The sequence below is a fragment of the Musca domestica genome, unplaced genomic scaffold, assembly GCF_030504385.1.
Source record: "Musca domestica strain aabys unplaced genomic scaffold, Musca_domestica.polishedcontigs.V.1.1 16, whole genome shotgun sequence".
In the NCBI taxonomy this organism is placed as follows: domain Eukaryota; kingdom Metazoa; phylum Arthropoda; class Insecta; order Diptera; family Muscidae; genus Musca; species Musca domestica.
In genome coordinates this window covers 5,332,893-5,360,856 of record NW_026712219.1, presented here as the reverse complement: position 1 = coordinate 5,360,856, position 27,964 = coordinate 5,332,893, and the positions used below count along the sequence as shown (strand labels likewise).

The 27,964-nt window shown below is 35.8% G+C and overlaps 1 protein-coding gene and 1 long non-coding RNA gene across 2 annotated transcripts in view; one reads left to right on the top strand and one right to left on the bottom strand.

The window, feature by feature from the left end:
• Positions 1-3,224: 3,224 nt before the first annotated feature.
• Positions 3,225-4,427, bottom strand: LOC109611972 (uncharacterized). The gene is made up of 2 exons (XR_002194225.2): positions 4,232-4,427; positions 3,225-4,103 (listed from the first exon to the last, which is right to left on the bottom strand). It is a non-coding gene; the product is annotated as an uncharacterized LOC109611972 (long non-coding RNA).
• The window catches only part of LOC101891573 (protein anachronism), an 80,496-nt gene continuing 55,780 nt past the window's right edge, over positions 3,249-27,964 (top strand). The window contains exon 1 of the mRNA XM_011292713.3: positions 3,249-4,073. The gene's annotated coding sequence lies outside the window, so the exon portion shown is untranslated. The remainder of the gene's footprint in view (positions 4,074-27,964) is intronic.

Here is a 27,964-nt window from a genome sequence, read left to right as displayed (position 1 = left end):
AGCTATATCTAAATTTTGACCGATTATCTCCAATTTCAATAGGGTTCGTCCTTGGGCCAAACAAAAGATCTTTGCAAAATTTCATCTGGATCGGGCAATAAATGCGACCTGTACTTTGTTTACAAAAATACATGGACAGACGGACGGACGGACGGACGGACGGACGGACGGACGGACGGACGGACAGACGGACGGACAAACGGACGGACGGACATGCATAAATCGACTCAGAATGTAATTCTGTGCAGATCATCAAAAGGAACTATGGGTCTATCTCGTTTCCTTCTGCCTGTTACAAACAAATGCACAAAGACATAATACCCTGACCACCTTGTGGTGTAGGGTATAAAAAGCAACATCAGCATAAATGGTTCGAAAAGTAAAGAAGCGACTTGATCGAAACCCGCGTCGCAGTGGTCGAAAAATGACTCGTGAGCTGAGATCAACGGAAAATGTGCATTTTCGGTTGGCCACCAGAACTCAAGCGCCGGCCATGGTGATGCTGTGGGCCGCCTTAACAGCCGATCGTCGCTCTCCGCTCGTATTAATCGACCGTAGCATCAGAATAAATGCCGAAAATATTCTGGAGTTTGTTTTGACCTCAGACTTTGCAGACGCAGCACCATCGCACTCCGCACGCGCCACCCAAGAACGCTTACAAAATGAGATTCCTCGCTTTATTTCCAGCGCACAATGGCCACCAAAATCTACGGATACCAATCCGGTGGACTATTGTGTCTGGAGTATTTTGGGAAGCACTATAAAATACCAAAGTGTCGATCACCTCAAACAAGCGCTTCGCCGGGAATGGACCCAAAATACCACCGAGAAACATTCGGGCAGCGTGTGATGGTTTCATTGGCCATTTGAAGGCCATAATTCGTGCTAAATGTGACCAATTCGAAGAAATCTAGACTTATTCTGAATTTGATGCTATTTCCGAAATTTTTTGCTTTCATTCAATAAAATTTAAAAATAATTGTAAAAATTATGGCCTTTGACTTTGTTGCAGTTTTTTATATCAACGTGGTGTTGGGTGAAGAGATAGTGCCTCAAAATCTGAAATCTTGTATTAGGGTCGCAGTTCATGTGGAGTTAATTTCGGGAATGTGTACTCTGATTGTACGAAAAGTACTTAATGGTAATATATATTTTATGAAGGGATAGAGATAAAATTCTGACATTTGGGTACTGTCTTTGAGATTTGGCGGATGTTTGGAAATGTGTCCCATGTTTATTAAAAAAACGTACTAGGCCCTCAAATTGAATATTGAGATCTCTTGGTATTTGGAATTTGGTTCTAGAACTGTGTACGAAAAGTACTATATTATGCCAAATTTTGGTATTGGGTTACGGAATAGAACTTTAATCCTTAAATTTGTCACTGTTGGTGTCTGGAATTGAGATATGGAAGTTGTTTAGGAAATGTGTACTATAATTGTACAAAAAGCACTTAATGGTACCAAATTTGGTATTGGGTGAAGGGCTAGGGCTGGAATCCTGAAATTTGTTATACACATCACTGTTGGTGTCTGTGGTTAAGATATGCGTTCTATAATTTCATGAAAAGTATTAAATGGTACTAAATTTGGTCTCGGTTGAAGGTATATATAGAAAAAGTCTGAAATTTGATAACTGTTGGTATCTGGGATTTGGAGATTGCGTGCTATAATTGTTCGAAAAGTAACAAATGAAACTAAATTGCGTATTGGTGAAGGGGTAGAACTGAAACGGTGAAATTTTATATTTCTTGGATTAAGATATGGAACGGTTTGGCAAATGACTAAAATTGTACGAAAAGTACAAAATGTTACTAAATTTTACCATGAAATTTGATATAGTTGCCACTGAAGGTGTCTGTTGTTAAGATATGGAGGTATTTTTTTTTCAAATCCGTATAATACAGGGTTGCCCATATTCGACGGACCCATGGGCCCATTCCATTCGACGAGGCTTGTCCGCTGGCAACATTCTTTGCGTCAATTGAATTTTGTACGGGAACAAAAGTGGACCGAGCCATGCCCAACTGCTGAGAAAGGCTTTTTTGAGATGTTCTTGGGGACCTCTCAACACTGGCTCGTACGGCAGCGATATTCTCGGCCGATCACCTTGGTCGACTTTTATATGGCCTCTTAGGATTAGAAAGAGCCTTACCAGTCAAAAATTTTTCGTATAAACGCTTAATGGTGTTCTTAGAAGGCGTACTTCTTCTTTTAATGTTTTAAAAGCACGTTGAGTTTTCACAATTGACTTCTTCTGTTGAATGTAAATTTCGACTATTTCAGAGCGCTCGCGTGGCGTGTATTGGTTCATGGCAAAAATCTGCTTGGAATGACGCTTCAAACGCGGTATGTCATTAAGCGAAGTGACATCTCTGTCAAAAGTTATGGCGTTGCCAGATGGGTCCGTCGAATATGGGCAACCCTGTATTAGTACAAATGCTTGAAAAGTACTAAATGGTACTTTTTTAGATCACTGTTGTGTCTAGGAGGAGAGCGGTAGAATGCATTGGATAAGCGTACTAAATGTTACTAAATTTGGTAATGAGTGAAGGGATAGAGCTGAAATCACGACATTTAATATTGAGGTCTCTGTTGGTAGCTGGTGGCGGTTTTTGAAATGTGAACTATAATTTTTCGTAAAGTAAAAAATTTTTGGTTTTTTTTTTGTCTAGAATGGAGAGGGATATATTGTTTTGGATAAGCGTACAAAATGTTACTAAATTTGTATGAAGGGATAATATCCTCCTCAAAAAAATTAAAATTTTTGAAAAATTTTTGGTCGAAAAGGTAAACTTTTTCCTAGCTTTCTTTCCGAATAAGGAAGAACTTAAAAAAGTCTGAAAATTTAGTACGATGTAAAAAGTTTTGATTAAAAAATGCAATCAAATTGAACAAATTGTGCATATTGATTTCTAAAAAGCCTTACACGAACTATTGAGACGAATCTAAAATTTTATGATGAAGTTTCGCTGCTAGTCTTATATGAACACTTTAGCTTTTAATATTGCGACACCCTCCTTCCCATATTGTTTCCAAACCCATTTCTAGCTACGTCACTGAATATCACTATTTATTTGGAGACTTGCGCCACATTATTCAAGGGAATTGTCTAAAATTCCTAATCCCAATTCAAATTTCATCTCAATTTTTCCGTACTGACCGATTTAAATATATCTTCTTCAAATGCAATTCGAAGAAGATTTTTAAAAACAACTACGTGTCTATCTTGTCTTCTTTTTTATTTAACAAACAAATGCACAAAGACATAATACCATGCACCTCAGTGGTGGTATTCAATGCAGATGACAATCATAAATATTCATTATGACCTATATTAGATTATATGATCAATTGGATATGCAAAATATGTCCTTCAATTTACGACAATAACAAACAAATTTTTGCCGAACAAAACCGAAAAAGACGCACATTTCCACACTTCGTTCTAATGAATTTGCATTGTGGCCGCTGATTTGTTGTTTGCACCGAATTTAGAAGACATGCAACAGCTATACGGAAATTCCATGTCTCGCCCATCAAGGACGTTGTCAATAAAAATTATGCTCAATATCCAGAGAACGACACAATAATTGTGCATTTTGACAGTCCCAGACACAGACACACGCCGACACAAAAAAATCAAAAAAGTCTCACAAATTGGAAATCAAAATTAAATTGAAAATAAACTTATTAGAAATAACAACAAAATGGTTTATTTGTTTGTGACTTTTTGGTGTTGTGCTTTTGTTTACAAATTTCGCAATTCTCATCGTCCTCCATCGTCCGCTTGGTATGCTGCCTAATCAAATAAAAGATAAACGCCACGCCGAGGAGAAAAAAAGTTATGAGACGAAGAAAAAAAAAATACTTTTATTTTCATTCAATTATTTATTTTTTTATTCTTGTATTGTCATGCACACGTCTGGTCTCAAATTTTGATTTGAAAGTCTAATTTATTTGTGAAAGCATCAACGTCAGAGGCTTATGTGTACGCTTGCGGGAGTGTTCTGAATTTGCTCTGACATATCATGGTTCATCTTCACTCAAGTATCTCATTCGACTGATATTCTGGTGAGTACAATTGTGCAATAATCGAATTAACTATGGAAAAATAAGGTATATTAATTTTATATTTAAAATTTTTAGTCAATGGGTTATCCCATCTGCATATAGCATAATATTAGAATATCTGATATAAATCCCAAAATTTGAATATGCTTGGATCTTACACAGATATTGTTGGAGGTAATACATGCATGTGTTTTACGTAGAACATCCTCGATCTTTCTTTCCACTCTCTGTTCACCATAACGAACTGCAATCATTTTTCTCCACAATTTAAAATTCTTGTTTAAATGGACTACTACTGGTTCTTCTTCTTTTGACAACCCAAACATACAAAGTGTCCTGTCAATGTCTGGCCATAATTGTAGGGAGTTCTTTTTCATCACGCAAAAATTGCATCTGAAATTTGCTTTGCAAAGACCAGAAGCTAATTTGTTTGTTAGCATGGAAAATACATGCATTTTTTAAAAGGATGTAACAATCATTGCTATTGCTGAGTTGCCAGATTATTTTTTTGTATAAGCGATTGATCTTACAATTAAGCCCTTTTCTAGACTGGGAACATTTTAAAATACTTCCCGTATATCTCCTAAACGCATTTTTGTCTGGTCTGATTTTGTTCGACACTAGCATAAAAATGAACAAATCAGAAAGAAGTTGTTGATTTTTCCGTGGAGTGGGCCATATCCAATATTAAGATTTGAATAAAAATTAGCAAACTAACTCTACGACAGGGGTTAAACGAAAGGGTGATCCACTTATCCACTTCTTGAGAAATTTAGCTCGAAATCGGTGTACTACTATTTTTTAGATAGTATCCAAATATACGAACGACACAGATGTGAGGTCTAAAACCTTTTTTCCCATATTAAAAAGCTAGGCATCCATCACAACAAGTTAGCAAAGGCTATAGACATGCGGGTATATGTCTGTGTGATACCCCACATCACTTTAATATATTGGAAAACCTCCTTCGGTTCAAACACATTTTAGTAGATTATTTGAAATAATAGTTTTTATCAGGGATATTTTCCTTATATTTACACTCTAGTAGTAGTAGAGCGACTTGAATATAATACTCCCAAAACATAGTGTTGTAAAGTGAAAAAAATCACCAAAGTTAAATAAAATATAACAGTTTTGGCATGTTTGTTCGGGGTACCAAAGTATTTTGATGTTGCAAACTGGTCATGCCAATTATTAAATTATTAAATTTTATTAAATATTTTATAATGAGTTGTCTGCATTCATAGGCCTGTATAAAAAACCATTCAAAATTTCTTGATAGATATGACGCCTTAAACATATTACATAGGCCGAAGAACTTTTAATAATGATTAAAAGTGAAAAGATATTTCAAAAGCACTTATGTCTCTTTAAAAGCATTTGGAAGCCATTCGATACGGTAGGTTCTTATAGAGTTATAAAATTATAAAATTAACACCCTTCAAGCCCCAATAATCTGGGTTTCAGGACGATTTTTTGCACATCTGGTAAATATTGAAGCATGAAAATATGTTCCCTTTTTGTGTCAAGTAGGCGTGTATTTGAACGATTATTGTTTAGCATCTTGGCAAAATAAAAAGATATAAACAAATCAAAACAAAATATATGCCTAAAATACACAAACAACAACACGGACGCAACACACAACTCAAACAATCCAAAAACGAAAAAAACGAAACACATAAAACGTAACAAGTGCAGCTGAGCTGAGGGTCTGTCTGCAAAATGTCTAGAGTTGAAATTTGCAATGCACACAATCGGCCAGCCTATACTTATGCCAGTCAGATGTTGGGAAGGAAGGACAGACCCATGGACGGACGGAGACATGGCAGACAGACAAAGGTGATGTTATTAAAGATGCAGACAACAGACTTAAGTTGAGTCTGGCTTTTTTCGTTGTTTTGACGACGACGAAGACGAAGGCGATGATGATGACGGCGATCGTTGTTGTTTTTGCTGCAGGTCTCTTAAATTTATACATTCAGCTTTTGACAGACAGACAGACAAATGTGGACCAGACATCGTGACACGCGTACACACGTATGTACATACCTTTTGTATGCGTTTCCAGCCTAATAGCCCTTTCACATGCCAGCAGACAGAGAGACAGACAGACATGAGACCTGTGGCTAGACTGCTTGTCTTTTAAATTGTTGATGGTTGATTTTGTTTTTGGCTAAAATGATGATGCTGTTGTTGTTGCAACAATGCGAACAAGAACAAAAACAACAAAAATAGTGGCAACAGCAACAAATCATTTAACATTTCAAGTTAACTGAGGGCTTTAGTAGGCCAAAGGCACAAACGATCTGACCAAGTCTGCCTCGCCAGACCAGACCAGGCCAGGCCAGGCCAGACAGTCTGACTTAAAACAAAAACAACAACAGCAACAAATAAAAAAAAAATAAATAAAGAAACATTACAAATGCATGATGCACTTGAAACAGGAGCGCGCGTGCACCAAATATTTGTGATATGGGGCCTAAGTTCAATTGTTACCTACTTATATGGTCTGCTAAAGATGATGAAGAGTTTATCTCTCATAAAACCAAATATATTATCAAGTTTTATCCCTGCAATATCCATATTTTCATATTGAGAAGGCAAACAAGGTAGTCGGAAAAAGGTAACTAAGTCTGTTCGTAAGTCCTTCTTACGAGACCTTGTCGCTTCTCCAAGGATTGTGCATATGTAGGGGACGTGCTCATTGTAGTATTGTGGGAACATTTATTATCTTTATATTTTGATAGACTTTTATGGGAAATCCGTTTCGTATACACTTAATAAAACTTCTGTATAAACTTTACATAAAATGTAAAAAAGACATTTGTTCAAATTTATGTCGAAATATACGCTAAATAGGATGACCTAAAGGTCTAAAAATAAGTTAAATGGAATCAGTCGGTATTGCCGACAGCTGCATATCCTCAGCCAATGTTCGGTTATTTAAATATATTTTGACTTGCTTTATGATCATTCAAACTGTTAACTCTTCATAGGAGAGGTTCCGAAGGATTTGGCCAATAGTTTCCATTTTGTGTCTGATATAAGTTTGATATAATATTGTGAAAAGTTCGCGTTTTATGAGAGTTAGTTGATGGAGGTACCAGAAGGAGTAGTCCGATATCACAACACATCTTGTGTTGATGGAAGTATTGGGATGAGCCTAGTTTGAAAGTAATCGGTTGATCATTTTGCGTTTGATGTGCTTAATGGTTATTCAGAATATTTTGACCCTTTGTGGGGGAGGTTTCAGAAGAAGTGATCCGGTGTATCTTTTGCTTAGAAAATTTTTGAATGTGTAAAATGTGAAGAAAATCGGACTCTTATTTCACATTTTATAAGAGTTACAATTATTCGAAATTTTGACCCTTTGTGGGGGAGGTACTTGTTGGAGTGGACCAGAATTGTCCATTTTAGCACCTGACCTAGCATTGCCAAAAATATTGGTATGTACGAAGTTTGCACAAAATCAACTTATCCTTTCCCTTTCTATGCGGTAAATTATTTTCTTTGAAAATTTCGACTTTTTGTTGAGAAGAGGACCGATACCATTTCCGATGTTGATCTAAATTTGACCAAGTTTGGACCATATCGGATATTCCCTTCGAGAGTTATGGTTTGTATTCCTCTTAGAAGCTGAAATGCTAAATTATAATTTCGGGAAAGGTATCAAAAGGAATGAACCGCCAAATCAAACTAGCGTACGATATGTCTTGTTGTCTAATTGGGATATGTAAAGTTTGAAGAACATCGGAAACTGAGATATCTTTATTAATAAAGGAGTAAAGTAATTGATTGACTGACTTAGCGATTCATCAACGCCCAGACGAAACAGCTGAAGATAGAATCTTGAAATGTTAAGCTGGTGTTTTGGAAATTCGCACTTATATTGTACGAAAAGTACTAAAGTGTATATATATAAATGGTAACATTTCGTATCATGTGAACGGTTTGTATTTGGGTGAGCCAATAGAGCTGGTATCCTGAAATTTGGAAATAAGATTACTCTTGGAGTGTAGGATTTGGATATGCAGGTAGTTTTGTGAATTTGTACAATTTGGGTTTGGGTAAACCCAATTTGTAATTACATACACTGAAGTTTGGAAATAATAACTTCGGGTTTTGGGGAAGAAATAGAGCTGGAAGTTTGGAGTGAGAGTCTTTGATGTTGTGTAGGATAGACAAACTAAAGGGTTTTTCAAAATTCTAACAGTACGTCGGATAGTGCTTGAAATCCTAAATTTAACATTAGAGTTGATTTAGGGTTGAGAAGAGTTTTTAAAAACTCGTATTCCATAAAAAAGAAGCTTTAATTTCGGCTGGGCCGATCTTTGAATACCTCCACCATTTGGAGCGAATTTGGCGATTTTCAAAAACAATAAAATCCGTTAAAAATGCTGTTAAAATCCTAAAAATACCGAATGTAGCTGTCATATTAGGGTCTATACAACGACATGAACCTGCATAGGTAACTTTTGTCATAAGCCATTACAATATTCAAAAACGAATCAATAAAAAACCAGTAAAGAAAGTCTTAAAGTCGGGCGGGGCCGACTTTATGATACCCTACACCACTTTGCTAATTTAGTAGAGCTTCACATAACAATTAAAAGTTTTTATGGGAGAATTCAATCATACACGCTATGATTATAATTATAATTTAAAGTTCAAAGGACGAAATATGCCGAAGCATTTGTATCTTTTAAATTCGGACTTGTATTGACCATTTGGTGCACAATTAATTTGAAATCGGATAAATATATATGGGAGCTATATCCAAATCTGAACCGATCTCAATAAAATTTGGCAAAGATATTTCTGAGCTGTATTTGATATATTTCCCTAAATATCGTTGTTACGGAGTGCATATTACGGTTGTGGGTAACAAATATAACAAATCGGATGAATAATATATAAGGAGGCTATAGCTATATCTGAACCGATCTTCACCAAATTTGACATACTAGCTTCTAGACTCAATTCGGTCGTATGTGCCAAATTCCATCCCATTTGGACAAATATTAGACGTTTGGTGCACAATAAAAGGTAAATCGGCCGAAGTTATATATGGGAGCTATATCCAAATTTGAACCGATGTCTATAAAATTTTGGAAATGTATTTCTGAGCTGTATTTGATATATTTCCCTAAATATTGTTGTTACAGAGTGCATATTACGGCAGCGGTGGACAAAAATAACAAATCGGATGGACAATATATAAGGGAGCTATAGCTATATCTGAACCGATTTCGATCAAATTTGGCATACACATTTTCAGGCCTAATTTGGTTGTATGTGCAAAATTCCATACAATTTGGGCTGATATTACACGTTTGGTGCACAATAAAAGGCAAATCGGACGAAGATATATATGGGAGCTATATCTAAATTTTGACCGATTATCTCCAATTTCAATAGGGTTCATCCTTGGGCCAAACAAATGATCTGTGCAAAATTTCATCTGGATCGGGCAATAAATGCGACCTGTACTTTGTTTACAAAAATACATGGACAGACGGACAGACGGACGGACGGACAGTCAGACGGACGGACATGCATAAATCGACTCAGAATGTGATTCTATGCAGATCATCAAAAGGAACTATGGGTCTATCTCGTTTCCTTTTGCCTGTTACAAACAAATGCACAAAGACATAATACCCTGACCACCTTGTGGTATAGGGTATAAAGAGCGAATAATGCTAAATCAGCTAAAATCGTCAAAATATCGAAAATCGGGAGGTACCGTCAATTGGACCTGCACCGAAAATCTTCTGTCACAGACTGTAACATCCATTACGAACATAAAATACCAAAGAATTACAATAGATATTGTCGCTAAAATTATTAAAATACCGAATATCGGTAGGTACCGTTATATGGGTGCTATACCAAACGTGGACCGACATGGCCCATTTTCAATACCAAAAGTCCGGCAGGGATAATATACATTTGAGCAAAGTTTTATCAATCTACTTCAATTCGTTTGGAAGCCAGAGTGATTTCCACTGACGGACAGACGGACGGACATCGCTAAATCGACATAGAATTTTATGCTGATCAAGAATATATATATACTTTGTGGGGTCGAAAATGTATATTTCTAGGTGTTACAAATGGAATGACAAACTTAATATACCCTCCATACTATGTTGGAAGGTATAAAAAAGACGGAAAATACTAAATAGCACTAAATAATACTAACAGGTACCAATTGTATTAAAATAAATTTGGTTTTTGGGGATGGGATATAGCTGGAAATCTAAATTGGATGTGTATTTGGGCTAAAACATAATATCAATTCATTTAATATAAATTCCTTATTCCGCATTCAAAGTAGCAGGTATTTAATATCATATATTAAATATTTGATCTGGGGATGACTAAGTTTGGCTACCCGATAAATATTAAAAGTAATAGACTGATGCCGTGCATCTCCTAACAAAATCTATGTTTGATAAAAATTATATGATGTTCCATGTCTGGACCATATCGGATACTCTTTCCGAAACTTACTTTACACAAATGCTCAATATTCTCATACATGTCAATAGTACTGCTGCATATGCATAATGGCGTTGGGTATCATATGATCGGCCCCACACGACTTTTGTACTTTTCTCACTTACTTTTTGGTTGTCAATTCACACACAATTTCATGAAGGCCCTGCCAATGTTTCTCCGCTCATGTTATTCCAAACTAAAACTGCATGCCTATACAATGAACCACATCCACTGCATATGCAAAATTCCTCATATCCTTGCAGACATACAAATAAAAAAATTAAACTGTTGAAGGTGTTGTTCAGGTTTTCGGTATCACGAAACAGTGGCACGAAATAAACAAAGTTCTTAGAAAACATTGAAAAATAATAGCTCTTAAATAAGAAAAAAAAAGAGTTTGGAACAATCTGTGCCTCTTGTACAGTTTTAAGGGTTTCCCATCTAAAATGCAATCGTGCAGTCTGAAACCGGTATCGTAATATGATACTCCTTGCCCAGAATTGAAGAAATGAATGTGGAGGGCATGTTGTTTCCACAAGACGGCGCCACATGTCATACAGCTAGAGAAACAATTCAATTGCTGCATCTGTCATTTCTCGGTATGTGTTATATCGTGATTTGGAGACCAGAATTAGCAGTATAGATCATGCGAATTAACACCTTTCGATTTTTTTCTTTGGGGTTTTAAGTCAATTGTCTGTGCGAGTTAGTCGACAACGACTCAAGCCTTAAAAGTGGAAACTGGATGTTGCATTAATGAAATACCACAACATTTATACAAAACGGTCTTTTAACATTTCATTAAAAAAATCGGGTGTGTGCCAGAACAACCGCGTAGACCATCAGTACGATATCTTGTTTCATACATGACCTCATTCTGTCTACTTTACGATCAAATTAAGGTTCACGATTTTTGCCAGGTTTGGGCTACATTGGTAACTTCCTTCACTTTACAAGACATATATGATAATTTTTAGGAAATATTAACAAGGAATACTTCAATCGACTATATGGTTGAAGTATTCCATTTTCATGCTTCATCTAATGCATGAAAAAAACAAATAAGCAAAGGCTATAGACGTGCGGGGCCGACCATGTGATACCCTACAACATTAAAATATATTGGAAGCCTTCTTATGTCCAAATCTATTTTGGAAGATTTCGCTTTTGAAATTATGTCATAGAACACTGCCAACATATTACCCTTAGCTTTTTGACCAGGTACATATTCCCAATATTTGCGCACCCCGTCGTGCTGTTAGTTGTTGTGGTCAATTTACAGCTAAATATAATCTAATTGTCATCTAAAATGCTAGGACTTCTTCCCTCTCCTTAACTCTCTTCTCAGGCGTGTCGATTGGCTTCAATTGTGTGATCAGGAATATTTTTCTGTTTTTGGTTCATTTGGTATTTTTTCACACAAAAGTAGTGGTCCATTCTATCCGCTGTCCTAAACTCTAACTTCATGCGAGATTTAGTGTCCTTTGGTTTCTATTTCGACTGCAAAAACAGGAACATTTTTCCTTGTTGGTTCATTTCAACCCCTAAATATATTGCGGACATCTTTGAAAACAATAGATTTAGCCCTTCTGAGCCTAACTCTACCTTCCTGGAAAATTTCGTGGGGATCGAACGATAATTGCAATCTGTATATAAATAATAACCCCAACCTGTGTTATAAAGTGAAAAAATATTACAAAATATACACTTCAATATTATAAGTCAAATTGAAAAAATCGCATGCGATAAAAAAAATGAAAAAATAAAAAAATGTCACAAAATTCTACAAAATCTATATGAACATCATTATTGGCATATTTTCATGCGATTTTTTTTAGATTTTATACTTTTATGCCAAAAGGGCAATCTAAATTGACAAAATTAGTAAAAATCGCTCCAGCCATTCTGGAGATATAAGCATTCTAGCTAACATCCCCTTCCTTTGTATATATACATTGTATATATTTCGCTATATATATCCGATATTTTTATTATCGGCATCTACGTAACGGTCAGAATTGACCTGTTCCTCTATTTGTGATTTCGCCGGCATTAAAAATATTCGCGGTTTAATGGAAAATTTGACTTTTATTTATCACAAATGCTATGGTCTATTTCAACCACTAAATATTACCCGATGACCATGAAAATTGGAAGGCTTCTGCCCAGCCCAAAGCTCTAGCCGCATGCTAATTTTCGCTTCGATTGGTCTATAATTGCGACCTGTGGAGCAACTGCAAAATCATGAAATTTTTCAGTTTTTGGTCCATTTCAACCCCTAAATATTATGCGATCATCTCCAAAAGAAATAGGGTTCTATTCTGACATTAACCCCACCTACATTCTAAATTTCGTGAAGATCGGGCCATAATTGCGACCTGTAGAGTGATTACAAATTAACATGGACAGACGGACAGACGGACGGACGGACATACATAGCTAGATCGACTCAGCTCGGCGAGCTAGGAAGATCCATATATACTATATGGGAAACCAGTTTCTCCAATATTTCGAGGTGTTACATAATTTTTGGCCCAATCAAACTTATAATACCCCAACACATAGTGTTGTAGGGTATAAACATTGGTGTGAGCAATATTACAAGAAAATCGAACATTTATATCGAATTTATGGAAAATCATAAATTCCATATTCATCTCAGGTTTCTGGCAAAGAGAGGAATATTTAGATATAGCGAGTTTTAAAGGAGCGCTGACTTGTTTCGCATGTTATGACAGATAAAAGTATTTAAAATTGTAACCCTTTGCGAATGAGGTACCGGAAGGGGTGCACAGATATATATCATCTGCTGAAACGATATTGTATTAGCAAAAATGTTTTATGTGTGAAATTTGAGGAGAGTTGGATGCTTATTTCGCTTTTTTTGAGCCTTTGAGGGGGAGGTTCCAGAAGGAGTGGACCGATATATTCCATCTTCACAATAGATCTTTTGTTTGTTAAAATAATTGGATGTGTGAAATATATAAGACAACCAAATGCTAATTTCGGATTTTATCAAAGTTTTGGTTATTTAAAAATTTGACCCACTGTGAGAGAAGTACCAGAAAGACTTGATGGAGTGGACCGATATTATTCATTTTTGCATCTGACTTAGAACTGACACAAATATTAGGATTTGCAAAGTTGGAGCAAAATCGGATAATTGCTTCTCTATCTGAGCAGAAAATATTTTTTTTTTGAAAATTTCGACCATTTGTGGGAGAGGTACCAGAAGGAGTGGACTGATGTATTCCATCTTGGCACCAGACCTTGCGTTAAAAAATTTTTGCGATATGTGAAAATTGAAGACAATCGGACTTTCAAAGCAAATTTTATAAGAGTTGTAATTATACAAAATTTTGACCATTTGTGGGGGAGGTATTTGAAGTAGTCGACCGATATTATCTATTTTCGCACCTGACGTAGCACTGATAGATATATAAGGATTTGCAAAGTTGGAGCAAAATCTGATTATTTTTCCTCTTTCTATGCAGAAACTATATTTTTTGAAATTTTTGACATTTTGTGTGGGAGGTAGCAGAGGGAGTGGACCGATACATTTCATTTTCACACCAGAACTTGGTTTAATAAAATTATTGAGATGTATGAAATTTGAAAACAATCGAACATTTTATAAGAGTTGTAATTATTCAAAAATTTTGACCATTTGTGGGGGAGGAACCTAATGGAGTGGACCGATATTGTCCATTTTCGTACCTGACCTATCACTAATAAAACTATTAGGATTCGCAAAGTTGGAGCAAAATCGGATTATCGCTCTCTTTCTGTGCAATAAATTATTTTCTTTGAAAATTTTGACATTTTGTTTGGCACCAGAAAGAGTAGACCGATATTGTCCATCTCCGAACTCAATCTAAGGTTGACAATAATATTACAATTTACCAACATTGAATCAAATCGAATAATCCCTTCGAGAGTTATTGTGCGCACCTGCCAGCCGTCTATAGATCGACTCCAAATGTCCTGAAACGAATTTGTCCAAAGAGATCTATGGTCTAAAACCGTTATTTCGATGAGGCAAATGATGTATACTCTCTGTAGCCATATGTCTGAGGGTGTAAAATTTGCTCTCCAGTTAGGATAATCTTTATAACAGGAGGTCAATTCACCATCCAATTTAAACAACATTCAAAGTGATTACATATTTTAGCAATTCTGTAGAATTTTTACAATTGCAATTATGTAACTCTACAGGTCTCTATTATGGCCCGATCCTCACAAAATTTAGTTCTACAGCTCACATTTGTAGACCAATTGACAAAATTTTGCATATTTGTAATTTATTTTTTTGATATCATAAAGGGAAAATCAGGTATTATAGTGAAAACTTTTTCATTTTTGCAGTTCTGGAACATGGCCTCAATTCTTGTTCTATGAAAATTTGAAATAAAAACTTTTACAAAGGAAAGAAATGTCATATGAACAATTTTATAAAGGAAATATTTCTCATATTTTCATAGAACACTAATCCAGCTCAGACCAACATTTTTTATTATAATCGATTTGAAACAATTTTGTCGATTGTCGAATCTAACAAAGAAAACTACTTCCATGTACTTAAATTAACACCTACTTTTGTATCCCAATAGTCGCAACTGAAATATTGACATCCTCATCTCGAATTGATGCCACGATCTCTTTACACACACTCACAAGTTCATGGTTATATATGTGAAACGAACCACAACCACTGTGCCATCAACTGCGAATGCATTTCTGCTGCTTAACACGATTTGTATTTCCACAAAATGTGCATGTTCATACGTAGGTATGTATGTACGTACGTTTGAGATATTCCGATCCCACAGCCGTAAATATGCCTCCTTCTTGTCGACGATGACGACGACGGTGTAGACAAAATGTGCATTCTTGTTATGTCTGCACGATATGCCACTACTCTCTCTTGGTGTTCATTCATTCAAGATTTTTGTTTGTGGCAAACATTTAGAAGAGGTGTTGTCAGTACCGTCCGTCCGTCTGTCTGCGTTGTTGCGTCGTTTCCATGGCAAATTATATGTGTTTGGTGGTAATTTATAGTTTTTTAAGAAATGCAATGGGGTTTTTTTCAGCAAAAAATGTTAAAACAGTAGCAGCCAAAAAGTCATAATAAATATTATTGTTTATAAATGCAATTTGGCTGAGATATTAGGGTGGGTTTGACATAACATAAAAGTGCGAAAATATTGTATGGGGATCAGTTCTTGTCATATTAAATGAAAATTTGTCCAAATTAAATTAATATTAAATCCCTATACATTCTTTAAATAATACTACCTTGTGGTAACATTATGTCCTGTGGAAGGAAAATTAAAAAAAAAAACAAGTAAGCAAAGGCTACAGTCGAGCGGGGCCGACCGTTGAATACCCTACAACACTATAATAAACGATACAGTTTATATAGGCGAGATACTCGAAAGAATTTCACAAGACATTGTGACAAATAATAAAAGAAAACCATCAGGTTTCGATCTCTAATTTTCGAATAATAGCAACTTAAACTAATTTGCTCATTTCCAATTTATTGGTAGATGTTGCATTTAAATGGTCTTCCTAGATCTGGAGCAATACTTCCCAAAGACCTATAATCTCTCAGTAGTGGCAAAAGATTAACATTTATTATGAGTTTTTGACTGAAACGCATCTATATGAGATACAGACATTTGACTATATTCTTCCACGAAATCAGCGTTAACGAAATAGTCAGAAGTGCGTCTTTCCTGTATTTGTGAATTCTCCAAAAAGTTACTGGAATGGACATTTTCGTATTTTGCCTACAAAAGTTGGCAAACTATTTAACACATTGAATATTTTTGGATGGCCATCCAAAACTGCTTGGCTTTTGCAATGTCCGGTTACTCCCATAATTACGACCTGCTGACAATTTTGCAGTTTTTTGGTCCATTTCAACCCCTAAATATATGGCGATCATCTCCAAAAAGAATAGGCTTTTATTCTGACACTCATCTCCATGCAAATTTTCGTAAGGATCGGGCCATAAATGCGATCTGTATATGATATCCTGATATCCTAACTACTTAGTTTTGTTAGCTGTAGAAATATTACCAAATGTTTAATTCAAAATTAAAATATGCCAAAAATATGACAAAATTGAAAAAATATGAGAAAATTTTACAAAATCAATATTTTCATCTTTAGATATATATTTTTATGCGATTTTTTTAGACGTTATTTCTTTCCTGCCAAGAGGCCATTCTGAATTAATGAGAACTGTCGAAATCAGTTCAGCCGTTCTCGACATATAAGAGACCTTTCAAGCATTTCTTCTTTGATAGACATATATAACGCACATATTTTGCTATATATCCGATTTGTTGGATGTTAACATCAATGTAAAGATCAGAAGTAACCTTGTCATGGCTTTGTGATTTCGCCGGGATTTAAAATATTCGCGGTTTAATGAAAAATTTTGAAAAATTAGAAAAATGTCGAATTTTTTCAACACAAAAGATATGGTCTATTTTACCCGCTAAATATTATTCGATGACCACCCAAATTAGTAGACTTCTTCCCAGCCCTAAACTCTAGCTACATACGATTGGTCTATAATTGGGACTTGTATAGCTACTCCGATATTTTTTCAGTATTTGGTCCATTTCAACCCCTAAACATTTGGCGATTATCTCCAAAAGAAATAGGCTTCTATTCTGATCCTAACCCCACCTTCGTGCAAAATTTCGTAAGGATAGGGCCATAATTGCGACCTGTTGCGTGATTATAAATTAACATGAACAGACGGACATACATAGCTAGATCGACTCAGCTCGACGAGCTAGAAAGATCCATATATACTTTCCTATATGGAAACCAATATTTCGAGGTGTTACATAAATTCTGGCCCAATCAAACTTATAATACCTCCAACACATATTGTTATAGGGTATAATTATTTAACTTTTTATACCCTCCACATTGAAAAGGAGTTTATATTAACTTTGTCACTCACTGAATATTTGTCGTAGATCCCATAATGTATATATATATATATATATATATATATATATATATATTAGAATAACTATATATTTTAGAATAACTTTAGATTGTTCAAATTAGTACGCTGCCCTAACGTTGCTCTGCGGTATTTTAGCCCATCCCCGGTGAAGCGCTTGCCTGAGTTAATCAACATTTTGGTATTTTTTAGTGCCAACCTTGCTTTCCTAAATACGCCAGACACAATACTCCAAAGGATTGGTATCTGGAGATTTTGGTGGCCAATGTGAGCGAAGAACCTCATTTTGTAATCATTCTTGGGTGGCGCGTGCTGAGTGTGATGGTTGTGAGTCCTGTTGGAATGTCCAAGGTCTGCGGCCAAAATGTTTGTGTGTCCAAGGCTTTAATACACCCTCCAGAATATTTTCGCGATAATATTCTGCATTTCTTCTGAAACCACGGTCGATTAAAACAAGCGGAGAGCGACCATCAGCTGTTATGGCGGCCCACACCATCACCATGACCGGCGATTGAGTTCTAGTGGCCAACCGTAAGTGCACATTTTCAGCTGGCCTCTTTGGCAAATCATTTTGTTTGTTTACAAACGGCTGGACAAGGAATGTTTTCTCTCTCTTTTAAGTCTATTTTCTTTTTGGTGCGGTGTAAGTTCGTGCACTTTTTCGAATTTTAATGGCTTTACCCCGAGCTCATTTTTCAATATTTACCGAATGGAATATTACGATGTGTTCATCTCACGAGACATTTTTCGGCGACTGCGAAGCGAGTTTCGATCAAGTCCCTTCTTTACTTTTCGAACCATTTCTGCAGATGTTTCTTTCGTCCACTTCCTTAATGTTTCGCTACGCTATCAGTATCACGGTAACGAGCGATGGTACGAGACACAAACGATTTATTCACATTTAAATGCTGGAGTGTTCTAATGATAGCCACTTGTGTTTTTCCAGCCAAATATAAAGAAATCACACTCTCTCGCTTGAATTCCATCACGAATAATTTTTTTCTGGAAAATTCTCAAAAAATGCTTTTGTACGCTTGTCAACAATATAATGAGCTCTCACTGGAATAATTTTAACAGCTGTCGGACGAGTGGGTTGGAAATGGCAGCAGTCTTTAGTTTGTTGCAGTTTTTTTATCTCACCCTGCATTTTGGAAATATTCATATACAATAAAAATTTTATTTTTTTAAATACACTTCTAAAAGTGAATTTTCACTTGAATATTTTTAAGCCTGTTCCCACCCACCCTAACACACCTATCTACCTACCTCCATATGCATGATTGCGTTTTTGCACAGTAGCCATAATCAAACTATCGAAACACCATCAAACATTTAACACAACATCGTCTCGCCATCATCACCGTCTTTAAGAATACAAATTTATGTATGTTTGGCAACAACATTATTTTAATGGTGATGCCTCAGCTCGAAAAGTTAGTTCCCTGGGGTTTCTGAGGCATGTCTGATGGTTTAGTCTGACCATGGTGATTGCATTGTTTTTGGGATGCAACTGCATTTAATTAACAACTGGAACTTTTTAATGGCTGATTTTTGTCTTTCTCCCGAAAGCTGGCACATAAAAATGCATTAAATGCAGTGAATGGAGTAGACAGCAAGAATAACAAAATTATGAAAAGGGTAGAATATAATTCGAATAAGAAGAGGGACACGAAATTATGTAGATTGCCATCTAATTATGAAACGCATTGCTGCACATGCACACATACATGCATACATATGTGCGTAGTTATATAAATTATGCTTAGTTTTGGTAAAAAGGACTCGTTGCCACTGGGACATTGCTGGGCAGAAATACCACGAATAAATCATGAAAATGAAAGTGTTTGCAAAACGAAAATCTTCGTAAATAATAATTTGAGAATATATTGCTTGTCATGGGCATTTGGAGAAGACCGATTGTCAGCGTTTAAATTACACTCGGAATAAAGTGTCAGTAAAATAAAACAAGGAAAAAGGCTATCGTCAGGCGGAGCCAATCATTTGATACCCTACAACATATTCGAACAAATCTAAACTTATTCTAAAATTTGATGCTATTTCCGACATTTTTCATATAACCGTGGCTGGCAATATTTGGGAATTTTGATGATTTTAGATACGTTTTTAACAGAAGTAGCTTTAACTTTTATTCTCTGGCAGAAAATACAATGTAGAAGTTCACGTTCTCGCATAATCCCATATAACTGCAACACCTCATACTCACTTTTTTTCATTTTTTTAATTTCCAACTTTGCGAAATTCATAGAATTCTTATAATAGTGTGGATTTAGTCAGATACTGGGAGTAATGATGGAGATGGGGGTTATGATGAATTTAAAATTCAATGGCGGGTTCAAAACAATTACAATATTTTATATGAACCTCATGTAGAGATAATTATTGTTTTCTATACCCTGTTTATACCCTACAACACTATGTGTTAGGGGTATTATAAGTTTGATTGGGCCAAAAATTATGTAACACCTCGAAATAGTGGTTTCCCACATAGGAAAGTATATATGGATCTTCCTATCTCCCCGAGCTGAGTCGATCTAGCTATGTATGTCCGTCCGTCCGTCTGTCCGTCTGTCCATGTTAATTTGTAATCACTCTACAGGTCGCAATTATGGCCCGATCTTCACGAAATTTAAAATGGAGGTGGAGTTTGGGCCAGAATAGAACCCTATTGCTTTTGGAAATGATCGCATAATATTTAGGGGTTGAAATGGACAAAATGCTGAACAATTTCCTGATTTTGCAGTTGCTCTACAGGTCGCAGTTATAGACCAATCGACGCGGAAGTTGGCAGGGCTGGGCAGAAGTCTTCCAATTTTGATGGTCATCGGGTAATATTTAGTGGGTGAAATAGAAAAAATGTGCCAATAATTGTGTTATTATAGATTTTGTAGTATTTTGTGACAAAATCGTCAGGCAAAATCCCATTATTGTTGTTTTTATAAAAACAACGTTTGTTTATGAGTGGAGAACGATGGTAATGTTTACCAGGGGGTAAGGCAGGGAATACCTAGGTTTCGGAAAGAGCCACCAATCCTCATCAGTTCCCTTGTTTTTGTCTGGGATATTCTCCCCAGAAGTTATTTTAAAAATAACTTCTATGACAAAAAACATTTTTTTACCCAAGTGACGAGATCGTAAGCTCAATAGAAGAGGAACCAAAGAATTATATAAAACTAAAATTCTTTTGGAAAGTCTTCTAAATCTTACAACCGCACTTATAAACATTTTCATCTTTCTCCACTTGTTATGCTTTCGTTCAACCTGAACGAAGTAACATAACCATGTAAGTTTGTTTTGTCTGTTACAACAAAAACCCCTTCGTCGACCGTGCCTGTGTCTATTAATAGAACAGTGTTTGGCTTGCTTGTTTGGGATACCATAGTATTTTGTTGTTGCAAAATCGTCAGGCAAAATCCCATTATTGTTGTTTTATAAAAACAACGTTTGTTTATGAGTGGAGAACGATGGTAATGTTTACCAGGGGGTAAGGCAGGGAATACCTAGGTTTCGGAAAGAGCCACCAATCCTCATCAGTTCCCTTGTTTTTGTCTGGGATATTCTCCCCAGAAGTTATTTTAAAAATAACTTCTATGACAAAAAACATTTTTTTACCCAAGTGACGAGATCGTAAGCTCAATAGAAGAGGAACCAAAGAATTATATAAAACTAAAATTCTTTTGGAAAGTCTTCTAAATCTTACAACCGCACTTATAAACATTTTCATCTTTCTCCACTTGTTATGCTTTCGTTCAACCTGAACGAAGTAACATAACCATGTTTGTTTTGTCTGTTACAACAAAAACCCCTTCGTCGACCGTGCCTGTGTCTATTAATAGAACAGTGTTTGGCTTGCTTGTTTGGGATACCATAGTATTTTGTTGTTGCAAAATCGTCAGGCAAAATCCCATTATTGTTGTTTTTATAAAAACAACGTTTGTTTATGAGTGGAGAACGATGGTAATGTTTACCAGGGGGTAAGGCAGGGAATACCTAGGTTTCGGAAAGAGCCACCAATCCTCATCAGTTCCCTTGTTTTTGTCTGGGATATTCTCCCCAGAAGTTATTTTAAAAATAACTTCTATGACAAAAAACATTTTTTTACCCAAGTGACGAGATCGTAAGCTCAATAGAAGAGGAACCAAAGAATTATATAAAACTAAAATTCTTTTGGAAAGTCTTCTAAATCTTACAACCGCACTTATAAACATTTTCATCTTTCTCCACTTGTTATGCTTTCGTTCAACCTGAACGAAGTAACATAACCATGTAAGTTTGTTTTGTCTGTTACAACAAAAACCCCTTCGTCGACCGTGCCTGTGTCTATTAATAGAACAGTGTTTGGCTTGCTTGTTTGGGATACCATAGTATTTTGTTGTTGCAAAATCGTCAGGCAAAATCCCATTATTGTTGTTTTTATAAAAACAACGTTTGTTTATGAGTGGAGAACGATGGTAATGTTTACCAGGGGGTAAGGCAGGGAATACCTAGGTTTCTCCACTCATAAACAAACGTTGTTTTTATAAAAACAACAATAATGGGATTTTGCCTGACGATTTTGCAACAACAAAATACTATGGTATCCCAAACAAGCAAGCCAAACACTGTTCTATTAATAGACACAGGCACGGTCGACGAAGGGGTTTTTGTTGTAACAGACAAAACAAACTTACATGGTTATGTTACTTCGTTCAGGTTGAACGAAAGCATAACAAGTGGAGAAAGATGAAAATGTTTATAAGTGCGGTTGTAAGATTTAGAAGACTTTCCAAAAGAATTTTAGTTTTATATAATTCTTTGGTTCCTCTTCTATTGAGCTTACGATCTCGTCACTTGGGTAAAAAAATGTTTTTTGTCATAGAAGTTATTTTTAAAATAACTTCTGGGGAGAATATCCCAGACAAAAACAAGGGAACTGATGAGGATTGGTGGCTCTTTCCGAAACCTAGGTATTCCCTGCCTTACCCCCTGGTAAACATTACCATCGTTCTCCACTCATAAACAAACGTTGTTTTTATAAAAACAACAATAATGGGATTTTGCCTGACGATTTTGCAACAACAAAATACTATGGTATCCCAAACAAGCAAGCCAAACACTGTTCTATTTTGTGACATATTTTTATTTTTTCATATTTTTTATCGCATGCGATTTTTTCAAATTTGACTTATAATATTGAAGTGTACATTTTGTAATTTTTTTTCACCTTACAACACGGATTGGGGTTATTATATACATATTGCAATTATCGTGCGATCTTCACGAAAATTTTCACAAGGGTAGAGTTAGGCTCAAAAGAGCTATTGTTTTCAAAGATGACCGCAATATATTTTGGGGTTAAAATGGACCGACCACTATAAATGTTCCTGATTTTGCAGCCGTTATAAGGTCACAAATAGAAACAAAAGGACATGAAATCTCGCATGTAGTTAGAGGTTAGGACAGCGGCTAGAATGGACCACTACTTTTGTGTGCAAAAAAATACCAATATTACTTACAAGCGTTATCCGAAATACACAAAAGGCGAACTTTTGGCTTTTTTATGATGATTTCGTTGATGAATATAGCCAAATATCGTAGTCAAGCAAATAATATATATGGGTCTGAATTTGTAGATGCATAGCGGCTTCTTGCTTTTGGAGATGATCGCAAAATATTAAGGGGCTCAAATGAACCAAAAACAGAAAAAAATTCCTGATCACACAATTGAAGCCAATCGACATGCCTGAGAAGAGAGTTAAGGATAGGGAAGAATTCTAGCTTTTTGGATGACCATTGAATTATATTTAGGTGTAAAATGGACCACAACAACAAACAGCACGAAGGAGTGCGCAAATGTCTCTGGTCAAAATGCTAAGGGCAATATCTGGGCAGTACTCCATGACAAAATTTCAAAAGCGAAATCTTCCAAAATGGACTTGGACATAAGGGTGCTTCTAACATATTGTAGTGTTGTAGGGTATCACATGGTCGGCCCCGCACGACTATAGCCTTTGCTTACTTGTTTTATTGTAAGTTCGTCATTCCATTTGTAACTCATCGAAATAATAATTTTAGACCTAACAAAGTATATATATTCGTGATCAGCGTAAATTTCTGAGACGTCCGTCCGTCTATCAGTCTTTTGTCTGCATGCAGGTAAAGTTGCAACATGGGATATATCGGTCTGCGATATCGTATGTCCCTCATTAAACGGTACCCCGATATTCGGTATTTTGATGATTTTACCCATAATTTTCAATGGAATTGAGGCAAATTCTACACCAGGAGTTCCTTCTGAGTACTTTACCCTTCTAGAAAAGTGTTGTCTATATAGGTCCACGATATCGTATAGCCCAACATACAACGGTACACCTCGATATTCGGTATTTAGATGATTTTAATGTATGTTTACGGGAATTGTTTCAAAATTCGTATTGAAAGTTCGTAATGGGTACTACAAAAAATTTCGCATGTAGGTCCACGTAATCATTTAGCCTCCAGATAACGGGACTTCCCTTTATTCCGTATTTTAACATTCTTATAGACATTTTTACTACTACAGCCTATGACAAAAATTACTTGTGCAAGACCATATCTTTGCAAGGCCCCTATGTAACAGTTTTCTTTTGAGCGGTACTTTCGACGGTTTCTTTTTTTGGAAATTTCCTTCAAACGGTAGAGGTTATCAAAGGTTCGGCCGGACGAGCTTTGCTGCATTTTTACTTCTTTGTGATTTAAAAGGGTTTTGACTTTTCATCGGTATCAGATGTAATTCAATATTTCGTGTCCTCACTAAGTTCAGAATTTGATGCATACTGCGTCTAAAGGTATCTTTAGATTTTCGGTATTTTAAAAGTTTTTGTCAAAAGTGAAAATACCTACAAGATTCATTTTTTAGTTTGACATAAATCTGCAATGCGCAGAACATATTAGAATGATAACTTACAAATTTAAATATTCGCTGATTACATTTTATTGCTGCTTTAACTTTCTTTAAATAAGATGACTAATAGCATGTCACATCATTGAATTATGAAACGGATTTCAATGATTTTTTTGCGAACTAAAGCATCCATGTGGTTTTGGCAACTGTATTCTTTACGAAACTTTCCGTATGTTCTGTTTTTTAAATACCACTACTTGCTATTAGGTGGCATATTCTGTTTTTTCCATTCCTTAGACTTTGCGTTTTTTTGCGATAGTCCAATATTAAATACTTTATACAGGGTGAGATGAAAAAACTGCAACTAACTTCAGACTCCTGTCATTTCTAAGCCACTCGTCCGATAACTGTTAAAATTATTCCAGTGACAGCTAATTTTAGCATTTAAGTGAGAATTTTCCAGAAAAAAAAAATTCGTGTTGGAATTCAAGCGTGATAGAGTGATTTCTTTACATTTGGCTGGAAAATCATAAGTGGATATCGTTAGAGCACTCCAGTATTTAAATGTGAATAAAACCTTTCTGTCTCGAACCATCGCTCGTTACCGTGATACTGGTAGCGTAAAAATGGCTCGTAAGCTGAACATATTGCAATATTCAGTCCGTTATATTGAAAAATGAGATCGGGGTAAAGCCTTTGAAATTCCAAAAAGTGCAAGAACTTACACCGCAACAGAAAGAAAATAGGCTCATAGAGCTGAAGAGTTGTTTCGCTTGGCGTATTAAAGCCTTGGGCACGCAAACATTTTGGCTGCTTATTCTTAAATTTGATGCTATTTCTGACATTTTTTGTTTTCATTCAATAAACTTAAAAAAAAAACAAGTAAAAAACCAGTAAAGAAAGTCTTAAAGTCGGGCGGGGCCGACTTTATGATACCCTACACCACTTTGCTAATTAAGTAGAGCTCCTATAAACAACTAAAAGTTTTTATGGGAGAATTCAATCATTTGGTGCACAATTAATTTGAAATCGGATAAAGATATATATGGGAGCTATATCCAAATCTGAACCGATCTCGATAAATTTTGGCAAAGATATTTCTGAGCTGTATTTGATATATTTCCCTGAATATCGTTGTTACGGAGTGCATATTACGGTTGTGGGTAACAAATATAACAAATCGGATGAATAATATATATGGAAGCTATAGCTATATCTGAACCGATCTTTACCAAATTTGACAAACTAGCTTCTAGACTCAATTCGGTCGTAAGTGCCAAATTCCATCCCATTTGGACAAATATTAGACGTTTGGTGCACAATAAAAGGTAAATCGGACGAAGTTATATATGGGAGCTATATCCAAATCTGAACCGATCTCCATAAAATTTAGCAAAGGTATTTCTGAGCTGTATTTGATATATTTCCCCAAATATTGTTGTTAGAGAGTGCATAGGACAAAAATAACAAATCGGATGAACAATATATATGGGTGCTATAGCTATATCTGAACCGATTTCGATCAAATTTGGCATACATATTTTCAGGCATAATTTGGGTGTATATGCAAAATTCCATACAATTCGGGCTGATATTACACGTTTGGTGCACAATAAAAGGCAAATCGGACGAAGATATATATGGGAGCTATATCTAAATTTTGACCGATTATCTCCAATTTCAATAGGGTTCGTCCTTGGGCCAAACAACTGTTTTGTGCAAAATTTCATCTGGATCGGACAATAAATGCGACCTGTACTTTGTTTACAAAAATACATGGACAGACGGACAGACGGACGGACAGACGGACGGACGGACAGACGGACGGACGGACAGACGGACGGACGGACAGACGGACGGACGGACGGACAGACGGACGGACGGACATGCATAAATCGAGCCAGAATGTGATTCTATGCAGATCATCAAAAGGAACTATGGGTCTATCTCGTTTCCTTCTGCCTGTTACAAACAAATGCACAAAGACATAATACCCTGACCACCTTGTGGTGTAGGGTATAAACAGTAAGTTCGCCAAAAGAGCTAGAACCCATTAAGACCAACAAATACCAATTTCTAGACAAATCCGCGAAGAAATGTGGCAAAAAAACATTAAAATGTCGAATATCGGCAAGTACCGTTATCTGGAACTATACCAAATCGTGGACCTATACATTTCACCAATTGAGCTAGAACCCATTATGATTTACAAATACCAATTTTCAGACAAATCCGTGAAAAAATGTGGCAAAAATAATCAAAATACCGAATATCGGAAGGTACCGTTATATGGGGACTATACCAAAACGTGAACCTATAATTACATTTATTCGCCACACGAACTGGGACCCATTATGACCTATAACTACCAATTTTCAGAGAAATTCGTGGACCTATACATACAATGTTTCGCCACACGAACTGGGACCCGTTATGACCTACAAATACCAATTTTCAGACAAATCCTTGAAAATATGTGGCATAAATCATTAAAATACCGAATATCGGGAGGTACCGTTATATAGGGGCTATATTAAAACGTGGACCCACGCATGCATTATTTCGCCACCGGAGCTGGAACCCATTATGACCAACAAATACCAATTCTTAGACAAATCCGTGAAAAAATGTGGCAAAAATAATAAAAATACCGAATATTGGAAGGTACCGTTATATGGGGACTATACCAAAACGTGGACCGATATATCTCATTTTCAATACCAACCATCCTAGACACAATACCAATTGCTCTATTAAATTTTGGCACTCTACCGCAAATAATGTGGGCTGTATCGTGATTTCAACAGACAGACAGAGAGACGGACATCGTTAAATTGACTTAGAATTTTATGCTGATTATGAATATACATACCTTATGGGGTCTTCGACGAATATTTAAGGATGTTACAAACGGAATGACAAAGTTAATATAACCTCCTTTCCAAGGTGGAGGGTATTAAAATGTAAAAAACTATGGTGTTTGACTTTGTTGCAGTTTTTTTTTATCTCACCCTGTATAGAAGAGGAAGAGTTTTGCCAGTCTCCTTCGTTAATTACTTTACTCATATCAATATAGGGTCCTCTTTAATTAAGATGATTCGAATCTCAGCATTTTATATCGTTTTATGGGTTTTGAATAATTCTATCATAATGAAATTTGGATCCCATACATATGTATGAATGATTAATGATTTAATTCGGAAAAGTGTCAAAGTGCTCATATTATTCGGCCACTGCGCTTTAGAGAATTTCTTATTCTTTTAGTTTTTTGCAACTGACATCTGACAAAAAAACTACATTCTACTAAACTGTCATAAAATAAGTTGTTATCTCTGTTTCTTTTCGTTTGTTTGCAAACTCATCAAAAGCAAACAAAGAATTTTCCATTTCTTTTAAACACATCCAAAATGCTTCCGATTGAGGCTTATTGTGAATTTTTTTGGTTATGGCAATTTGCGCTTGGTAACAACAGAAAAAGTGAAAAAATAAAAATTTCACTTTATTCAAAGAGAA